Genomic DNA, 11,815 nt, shown 5'->3' with positions numbered 1-11,815 from the left:
TAACAAATTACTGTGTAAAATCCTTTTGCATAACTGATTTTGATAAGGGTATACTTATTGCCGCGTCAAACGTTTGTGAGATGTGTCCCTTGTCACACTGGACGGGAATTGTTAATCCTACGGCGAATTTGCTTACCTACAGTTATGTTAATGACTTATAATATTAACAGTTATAAGCGTGTCACGAACATTGTGGCTTTGTACAATGTTTCGATGTAAATATCTTGTAAGAAATGTTTACTTGTTAGGGTTTATTCCAAACCCGTCTAGTAGATATCAGCCACCCACTCATCTTATGTTATAATAATGGAATACAGCAATACTTAGTATTCTTGTGTTCCGATTTGAACGATAAGTTAGCAAGTGTAATTAGAGTCACCATCTTTGTATAGCTATTTTGTACTTACTAATGTATATGGGCGATGGTAAAATACCATCATTTGACTGCAATCAGTAGACCATATAGCAAGACCTGTAGGCAAGATAAGAATTGGTATCATCGTTTACAATGATTATATCGTTTCACTTACTGTGTTCAGTTGCCGGAGGGTGATAACTCGTTTTTGTCTTTGTGAAATGGCGTGACAATTCTTTATCACACGTTAAATTTTTTACCACGTATTAATTACTTTTTTCACCGTGCTTACCGACTTGTTAATATGTAATGTCGATATGGCGAAAATTATTTCTTCTTTTTAATCGGAAAGCATAGTTTACCAAATGATCGTTATAATAAAACAATCAAAGCCGAATTTAAAGGTCTGGAGGCCCTGGTGTCACAAAAGAGTGGAGGCCCTGATAATTATTTTAAAAATTATTCTGCATATATTAATGTGAATTCATCGACATTTTCAAAATATCTTGAAATATCACCGTGAAGGTAAACTGAAGAACTCTCATATTATGTCGGATTCACCAGCAACGCGAAATTGTATTTTATTTGGAAGAAGTTACTTTTTTTTTAATCTCTATAGATATAACACAAAACTTAACTTTCATGGAACAATTATTCCTAACGACGATCTCGAAATTAATAAAGAACAACTATTATACAAAGATTATTTCTTATAGAGATTAAGAGGTTCTCTGATTTACTCTGTTTATCTTAATATCTTAATTAATTAATAAAGTCTAATTAACATATTGGCTGCTAGCTTTAATTTTATTTATTGTTGTTTTCTAAGGACAAACGAGAGCATATATTTGTTGTCTTTTATATTAAATTACGTCATTTTCAGAATTTAAATTAATAATATATAATGGAGGTAAATTAGGACCTCGTTGAAAGATTTTTAATTAGATGGATAACACATCGTAGTAAACTCAAATAATATTGTACTCTTTAAAAATCATTATTTTCCAATGACGACTGTCAACCTATGACCAACGCCAATCCATTCGCCGCCGCTCAGTTTACTTCACACAACCGTACTAAAGACTGTAGCTTCAATATTTTAAGTACGATGACTGTCCATGAGTGTCCAGTGAGAGTGAGATGTCCATGAGTAGTCAATTTTATCAAGTGACCCTAGAAGCGTCCGGAAAACGATAAAGGCGTTGTCAGTACCGAAGAAACGCACGTTTTCTGTGCAATATAGATCTGCAGCGTTATCCTATTCTGAGTATTTTCCTATAATTGCAATTAAATAAACGGATTTCGATTAAATTTCTCATGAGAAATTCCGATTTTTGAATACCACACAATTCACTTTTATTCTGGAAATTTCACGGTTTCTCTGGGACAGATATATACCACAATTCCGTAATTCCCCAAATATTAACTCGTTAGAAGATTGGAGTTACCAAAATCCTGTTCCTAACTATAAATTGTTCAGAATTGAAACTTGGTATGGACGTTTCTTACACTACAAAGACAATAACTTAAAATTGGATTTACGAAAATCTATCACCAGGAAGATGAAAAGGGGGGAAGGTTCGAACACTTGGGTTTGTGACTACTTACGATATAATATGTATCATATTCAAAACTGCATGGATATTGTGTTTAATAGTTGTTGTATTTTCAAAATATAACCTATAACAGTATCTATTTTACCCTAGAAACCTTTATGGGATACTGGAGTACCCCATTGCAGTTTGTTTTCTAATTATTTCTGTATATCAATATTTAATTCAATCGTATGATATAATTTCTTTTTAATGTAATTTTATTTGATTTTAATTTAATTCATCTACTTTGAATTCTGTTTATTTTGTATTATTTTTAAGTTATTGTGATATTATTTTATAGATATAACTAGCTGAAGCCGCGACTTGACCCATGCAAAGTGGAAGTGTCTACAAATGTCTTAGGATCCATTAGTACCCCAGTGTAGGAATGTCGTAAGTATACTTTTTATGTATTTAAGTGTATATATATTAAATATTTCATATAATTATATTATTTATAATTTTTTTTTTTTATATTAAAAGTCTAAACTATTTTTAAGAACTTACGTATTTTATGGAGTCATTCGTTATAAATAGCTCTTGAACGAGAATTGCCTCGAATGTAATCATAAAGAAGATCAATATGAGACAAATGGTGGACAGTTAAAAGTTCCTGTCGAAGAACTAGATGATATATGATATTTCGGTCGAGGTCAATCGGGGAAACTAGCCAACTATGCATATCATGGAGTAAAAGTTTGTACAAAATACTAAATAAATAAATAAATTTTCCCATAACTGGTAATGACGACGACGACTGTGTAGCTACCACTCAACTATCTTCTACCGCCTACCGCCAAACAGCAATACTAAGTATTACTGTGTTCCGGTTTGAAGGTTGAGTGAGCCAGTATAACTACAGGTACAAGAGACATCACATCTCAGTACCTAAGATTGGCACTATGTAAGGAATCGTTAAAATTTCCTACAGCTCCAATATCTATGGGCAGTGGTGACCACTACCATCAGGTAACTCATTTCTCAGTCCGTCTACCTATGCTACAAATACATGCATTAATTTCCTAATTATAATTTAATTCACACAAAACTTCCGGGCTTTACGAATTATATAACATTAAAACACATCAATAAATCTGGTCAACGAGTTGTAATACGGAATTATTACTATAATTCACTTCTAACAAATCAATATTAAACATAATCGCATTGTGGTTTCCGCAGTCCGCACGGTTTCGGGGTTGTTATATAATTATGGAATTTAGTTTAATTTTAACACAATTTGTAATCTGTGGTTTCTAAGTAATTTTTACAATTGATAAATTTCATTTTAACATTGGGTGTTGCGGTGAATTTAGAGATTAATCTAAAGAATCTAGACCACATTAAACATATTGACGACCTCCGTGGTCGAGTAGTATGTACACCGGTTTTCGTAGGTATGCCACTCCGAGGTCCTGGGTTCGAGTCCCGGCCGAGTCGATGTAGAAAAAGTTCATTATTTTCTATGTTGTCTTGAGTCTGGGTCTATGTGGTACCGTCGTTACTTCTGATTTCCATAACACAAGTGCTTTAGCTACTTACATCGGGATCAGAGTAATGTATGTGATGTTGTCCAATATTTATTTATTATTATTTATATTCATGTTTAATGTGGTCCTGACCGATTTCGGTCAAGGTCAATCTGAGAGACGACCTACGCATATTATGGAATAATAGTTTGTACGAAATACTGGTGCACTCTTTAATTTCACTCTCATATTCCGATGGGAAAGCAAATCCGACACGACTGGCAGTATTTCAGGCGCAAGACCAACTGCTTTTCGTGCCTTACGAGAAACGGTAGTGTAAGTGTAAATTCCACTCCGGGCTGCTAGTATATGACACTAAAAAGCTATACTAAGTTTTGCTGTACTCCAGTACTTTAGTAAACCAGTGCAACTATAGCCACTGTAGGTACATGGGACATAACGTCTTATTTCAAAAGGTTGTTGGTGCATTGGCGATGTAACGTATTGTTTATATTGCAAATACAAATGCTGACCATTTCATCATTAATAAAATGTCGTATATTTTTATGACTTTTTATGTCAAGTCAAGTTATGACATAATAAATAATTTAAAAACGAATCATGCTTACGACAGTAAAATACTACTGCTTAAACGATGGAAAAAACCACGGAGCACGACTAGTAATAATAATAACAATACTTATGCTCATTATTATTTTTATTTATTTTTACTCATGTATAATAACATTTTTAAATATAAAATACAAATTTATAAAATATATTTAAAAATATAGAATACAGAGGCCAACCAGTGGCGGGAACAGGGTCCAAGCCACCGGTGGTCAGGGCTCCAGAGAGAGGAACTTCCTCACAATACGTGCCGTGCCGAGGAGTACTGCCTTCTGCATCAAGCCCTTGACCCAGCTGCCTAACGAGAGCCTCTTAAGGTGTTGGTCGAGGCTCTTGGCCATTAGGCCATTCGCTGAAACGACTATTGGCACAATAACTGCTGTATCCACATCCCACATGTCGACAACCTCGTGAGCTAATACTTATGCTTATTTTTATAGTGAACAATATTGTTGATGTTTTGAGGAGATGAGAATTATTTTTTGTGTCGTCTATTGTGTAAAGATAAACTGTTCGAAACTTAAAAAAACGATTAAGAGATTTTTTTTTTGTTTAAAATTTGTAATCGGTCTATTTTAATGTTGGTAAAACTTCTTATCAACTATCGAAAATATTTAACAAAAATCATAAGCCGATTAAGGTGCAGAAGAGTTAATACATTTTTAATTTTCAAAGTAAATAGTTTACAGAATCAATAGTAATAAATAGTACTTTTTAATTAAATTGAAGTTTTTACTGTACAAATTTGACTCTGAACAAAACAAATATGTTTATTTATAAAACAAAGTATAATAAAATACTTATACATTAAAATATCCAAATTGTAGTAAAATTCACATAAATCGTGAAATATAACAGAGGTAATTAATAGTCATAACGCCTGATATATATTACCTAACAATTATTTAATACTAATTTGCTATTTAAAAAAATAAGGCGCACTTTCACATAAAAACAAATACGAAAATTAGTTCTTGTAATGGATAAAAAGTTCTATGGAGAAATACTATTACAATAATTCTAAGAAAAATCGATGGACAGGACAAAATAAATAAAATTAACAGTAAATTAGTTATTTTTTGTATGTCCATGCGAAGCCGATATTATATGGGTATGTTGCAAATCGCCTTTAGTATTGAAATTTAAGGATTATGCTTTTGTTTTTTGTATGAGATGCAAAAATATATACTAATATAATGTTGTTTAAAAATAATATCTGGTAAAAAAATCTGTACTTCGATAACAGCTACAGGATTAAACTAGTATAATTAAAACTAAAAAAAACATCAAAATCGGTCAAGTCGTGTAGGAGGACGACAATTACGAACTCACGTACAACGGATTTATATATTGTATAAATTAAGTAAAAAAGATTAAGTTACCGTTTGTATAAAAGCGAGATGTTCTTTTTCAGCTTACAAATACAATAAAACGAATATCCTAATGTATGGTCTAAAACAATACAAGCACAAAAAACCCTATTAAATAAAGAGGTCAAATCATGAGCTCTTTATACCTTCGTTATTACAAAGATTAAAAAAGGTTTCGCGTACATATACATCACACACACGTACACACTCAAACAGTTTAATTAGTAAAAGTTTAAAAATTTAAACGCATTCGTCTCGTAATTAGTCAGAAACGTTCGGAGTGGGATTAACGACACTTATTCGCATTGATATGATATGACAGATACGGATGATTACAAAATAATTTGTTTCGCGTACGTATTTATCAGTTTTGATTAAGGTTAATGTAATTTCAATTATATTTGCGGAGTATTATGTTAAAAGAGTTATATAATTTGATAGCAAAGAAATACTGAGTAGGCTTAGATTACTGATCGTATCTTTTATTATTAACCAACGAATACAGTCAGTAATAAGTAATAGGTTCAATTCGACGCGTATTATATTACATTTTTGTAATTATTTTATATATCAACTACTTAAAACTAGGTTATTATTAAATGATATGTTTTAATATCTATATATAATATAAATATATAATCTGTATTGTTCTTAATACGTATTTAAACATTCAATTATAATAAGAAAGATATAAAGATATGCTCCTAAACACATTTCAAAATAAAAATTATTACTGTTGCCCGTTATATAGATAGGTTCTTATAACAAGCCGCGTGTGAAAGACTATTGCCTTTTTTTAAAGCAATATCTCTTAAATTAAACGGTTTAAATAAATATTTAAGATAATTTTCTTTCAAGAGTACTATAAGCTCTACTAATGTCAACGTTTCCATAAACTTACTCGGACACAGATAATTAATTGGCAGTCGGGGAAAGACCAACTCGAACGTTATGACGTATATCGTAATGACTCTTATGACGTCATTCCCACCCCCACTCTACTCCTGCGTGTGCGTGGCGCATATGTCATTATATACTTTGTTGCTCTATATTATTATAATAATAAAATTAAACTTTTTTTTTACGTAACAATGGTTTGTTTTATTCTGCTCCGTAATAAATAAATATGATTGGATAACTTTAATTGTAAATTATTTTAACAAATAAGAATTTCAATTATTCAATTCTACCGGCAAATACCCGGTACAGAAATTAATTTCTAAATTGTATAAACTCTCGTATAATCTATGCATTTCAGTTCTCAGCCATACTCGTATATCATGAAAAATCATATGAAACTAAAACACATGGTTACAAACTTCAAACCTAAAAATACAGGAATTTCCGAGAGTTCAACTCTAAATGTTATCACGTAGCGAAACGTTGCGGCCAAGTTTGTTTAGCCCCATTTTAATATTCGTGTATTTGCTGTCTCGCGAATGAATGAATTTTCGCACCTCACCGCCATTTTGTGGAGTGAATGAGTCACGTGATTTATCGTTATAACCGGATAGCATTTGTGTATCTTTAGAATTTCGTTTCAATAGATCCCCCAGCGCCACTTGCCAGGTTTTTTATGTTTTAAATAAAACCTGTCTTGTGAATTTTATATTCCTATTTTCTGATCCATTCTATTATTAAAAATGCGAAAGAGAGTTATTATGTTTAGGTTACAAAACTATAACCCTGAACCGATTTTGATAAAATCGAAGCAAGCTTTAACCCCAAGGAATAAGCTTGTCTACCGTCAAAGAGCAGTATTGTTGTGTTCCGGTTTTAAGGGTGAGTTGGTCAGTGTAACTACAGACATAAGGGACGTAACATCTTAGTTTCCAAGATTGGTGGCTCATCGGCGATGTAAGTAATGGTTAATATTTCTTACAGCGCCATTGTTTATGGGTGGTGGTGATCACTTACCAGCAGTCAGCCCATTCGCTCGTCCGCCAACTTATTTCATAGCAAACTTCTTTGAATTCATCCCTCATGGTAGTAAAAAAGGGGACGAATGTTTGGGTGTAAGTGCTTCAATTTTTAATGGCAACCATGCAACCCGGAACACAACGATACTATGAATTGCTATATGGCGGTAGAATATATATGAGCGAGTGCTAATCAAACAGGCTTGTTTAAAGCCCTAGCACCAAGCAGATGAAGGAGATGACTATATTCTTAACCTTGTTATTGACACATTTATAATACAATCTTATTTTATAATTCTGAAAGCGGTATCCTATTATAGGCTGGTTCTTAGAAAGAAATTTTTATAACTATAAGTATAATATGTCATTCGACGTTAAATTATTAACTATACGTACTATTAAAATATATTTATTATATGCATGTACATTATTCGTAGAGCAAATAATGGATAATAATGTTTTAATTAAATAAATTATTCTTCACTTCAACATTATACCGTCCATTCGATCACGGATCTGTCAGTCAGCCATTCTCTCATCGACCGGACCGGATATTGTTAATAATAATATTTTAATGTATATCTTATTACAGTCATTCTTAAATATTTAATATTATATATGCTAAAATAACGCTGTCTGGTACCTCTTCAAGCCAAATCCACTGAACCGATTTAGACGAAATTTTGTGTGTTCGCGAATCGTTCGCGCGAAAGTGTTCGCTATGTGTGTAGGTGGTGCATAGGCGGCTTACGGTGGTGACAATTGAACAGGAGGCATATTTGCCCGTCCTCCTGTTACTTAAAATAATAAGTAAAATTAACTGCAGATTTTTAATGTCTTTTAATTGTGCCAATAATTTTATTTTAGCACATGTTACTTCGCGTAACTGCAATTGGCAGGTAAACCGAAGTGACGTTATAGAAATTTCAACTCCAATTCCGATATCAAATACATATGAGTAATTTCACAGGAATCAATAATTGCTGATATTGGATTACACGAGACTTCTTTAATTAAAAACATCTCTTACTGAATAAACTATTAAAATTTTATTTTCGTAATACAATGTATGACTGATAAATTAATTAAATATTTATGATTGTTAATTTAATTATGTATATCTTACATGACAGACCCAAGATGGCCCAGTGGTTAGAACGCGTGCATCTTAACCGATGATATCGGGTTCAACTCAGGCAAGCACCACTGAATTTTCATGTGCTTAATTTGTGTTTATAATTCATCTCGTGCTCGGCGGTGAAGGAAAACATCGTGAGGAAATGTGTTTTCCACCAACCCGCCTTGGAGCAGCGTGGAATATGCTTCCAAACCTTCTCCTCAAAGGGAGAGGTGAGCCGAGCAGTGGGAAATTTACAGGCTGTTAATGTAAAAAATATGACAGATATATATTGTACGTGAAAGATATTCACGATGATATTATGAGTTTAAAAATATATTAACAAAAATACTATTATACTATTGGAAATAGAGTTCGATTACGAATATTCAAAAAGTAAATAAATAACATACTCTATGTAAATTACGAAACGAAATACATACAAACGTATGTGTTATATTGATGTCATTCTAGGGACTAGCTGTAAGTCGATCACGAGGTATTGGATTCGAATCGAATTTGACCCCTTCCATTTATTTTATAATGTCATTCATAAGTTTATTTGCAATACAAACTAATTTAATAAATATCATCCCGACCATCTTTGACTGCGAATGCTCTTGAATCGGTACTTATGTATGTGCTCCTAACCGATTCAACGTCATCAAGATGTACACACTTAAGATGATATCGGTTTAAGTTCAGGTTTGGACTAGGCCCAACTTAATATAGACCGACTTTTCCAGAACCGTTGTATTCCTAGCGAACTGTGTAATGGGTTTAATAGAAAGGTTTTGCGTGCAATGCAAACTTGTTTACTAAAAATGACCCCTTAAAATCTTGGCTGACTCTGCTCCTGAATCGATCCTGAATGTGTTCCAGATCAATTCATTATTAAGATGTACACAACACGCAACAACGACCTTTTTTAAGCCTGGATAGAATCAGTTTAAATTTAGAATATTTAAAAAAAAATGTTTTTTTTTTTTACACACAGGTCGTTTTAATTTGTAAAGGCTTGCAATATAATGCTGTACATAAACATCGTTAACTTGTATTACATGACAGGTTTACATTGGATTGTACAGTCATATAAATTTACGTATTAATTGCTTGTCAAAATAACAATATCATACGTTTTAATGACAAATACATACATTTAAACGTTGCTTAAAGCTATCGATCCAAAGCAGGGACACGGCGATGCATAAGATAAGCTAATAGATTAAAAAGAAAAATAAGTAATCTCTTACAGACACTTTGTTATCAAATTAGCTTTTTAATGCCCGCTTAGCTGAACGCAACGTTTTCATTACAAAATTATTATTTTTTTAACTGTGGCGTGACGTGTTTTAATGTATCATATTAAATGTGTATTTATGTATGTTTATGTCAAACGCATACTTATAAATGGTAAGGAGGAATTTTGCCTGTACCAGGTCCCTTACAATCAAATAGATGATATATTTTAAAAAGGATTTAAATAAGTCAGGACAGTCATGTTATGACCGTCTACTATATTATGGAAACGATTCGTTTTGTTTGGAGATAGTATAATTATGTACGAGGTTAAATCAAAAGCGTTTAAATTATCAGATGTTTCTTATGTTTCAAGATAACATAAAACTTATAGGACCTAGTTTAAATGCTCGTTGTTTGTAATTTAAAACGATTAGTTACTGATGTAGAATAACGATTCGTTAAGCATATTAACTGGGCATAACCGAATTATATTTTGTGAATTTTTCACTGTTGGACTAAAGGCTACTCTCCTGTTGAGGTAAGGTTTCGAACGAGTACGTACCACGCTGTTCCATTATAGATGTATGTGGAAGATTTTGTCAGACACATTTCCTAACGATGTTTTTACGAACTCGAGATTAATTATAAAGTCAAAAAGTGATGAAAATTCAGTTGTGCTTGCTCGGCTTCGGACTCGCAATCTTTGGTTGAGATTCACGAATATTATAAACCAGTTAAGATTCATAGATTAATAAATTTAAAAAAAAAATCGTATTAATAAACGGTGGAATATCCAATCTGAATCGATTTCCGTATTTTTAACACCAAAAACGTCGAGTTTCGATATAAATTTAATCCCAACGTAGCGCTCGTTGGTGATGAATTTCGAAAAACGCTGTTACAATTGGCTTTTACGTACATGCAGAAGCATAAACTTCAACTGCTATAAGTCTAAAAATGAAAAGGGTGGATTTTTTATCCCAATTTTCAAACTCTAATTGCTGCATTTTCCAAAAAACATTAACATCCATCTACAACTTATAAACATAAGCTTAAATACCGATCAGAAATGAAGAACTACCTCCTAGTCTCAAGTCTCTGTGGGGATGAATTTAGAAAAGCCTTTCTTAGTGTTTATCGACGTTCCATAAGGAATTCCTGGACAAAATTTAATCCAGTTAGGCCTACCGGCTTAGGCTGTCTCTCTAAATCAGTCAAGCATTTTCTAAAGTTTTCTTAAATCTTCTATATATAAAAATGAATCCCTATTTCCCTCGGTTACAGTATCACGCGTAAACGACGGGACCAAATTCACTATTTTTTTTTTTTTTGCTTATTATTGTGGTGTTATGAAATTTATATTCCTGCAATGTCTCTGAAGAGGACATGTCTGGTAGAGCGAAGTGGAGGAGAAAAACTCAGAGAGGCTAATGGGAATAATAAATACCACGGAGAGAGTTGAGTTTGATATAGTCAGACGAAATTTCTTATCAAAAACAGAAATATTAAGAAAACTTAACAACTATATTAACCACTCTGTGTAACCAGCTTTCGCCGGCGGTTTTTCCGAACCGATACGACTTGGGAACCTTCAAGAAAAGAGCGTACTCTTTCCTGAAAGGCCGGCAACGCACTTGCAAGCCCCCCGGTGTTGCAATTGTCCATGGGCGGTGGTAGTCACTTTCCATCAGGTGAGCCTCCTGCTCGTTTGCCACCATTTGACATAAAAAAAAAAATCTTCTTATGAAACATTAGAATAATAAACAATACATCTTTGTTTGTTTTTTTTCTGATTAATTATTTCAATTCGAATCCAATATTCATTCATAGTTAAGACATATGGTCAGGTAGTAATAAATATATAAAAACGTATTTAATAATATGCGTTGTCTGTTAATGTGTTTTCAATAGCATTAAATTTATTAAATGGCAAACGTTTTCGGATATTCTGTTCGGATTCGATCGCTTATATATTTTAATCCAAAACGAAACTGAAAAACGTGCATGCATGCGTGCACCGCTGTGGCATGGCGGCTTTATACGAGATTTACTTACATAACGCTGAATAATAAATGTGTAGTACGTGGATATAAAAATTGACACTATGTTATGGTCACT

The sequence above is a fragment of the Vanessa atalanta genome, chromosome 21 (assembly GCF_905147765.1).
Source record: "Vanessa atalanta chromosome 21, ilVanAtal1.2, whole genome shotgun sequence".
In the NCBI taxonomy this organism is placed as follows: Eukaryota; Metazoa; Arthropoda; class Insecta; order Lepidoptera; family Nymphalidae; genus Vanessa; species Vanessa atalanta.
This window is presented reverse-complemented; position numbering follows the sequence as displayed.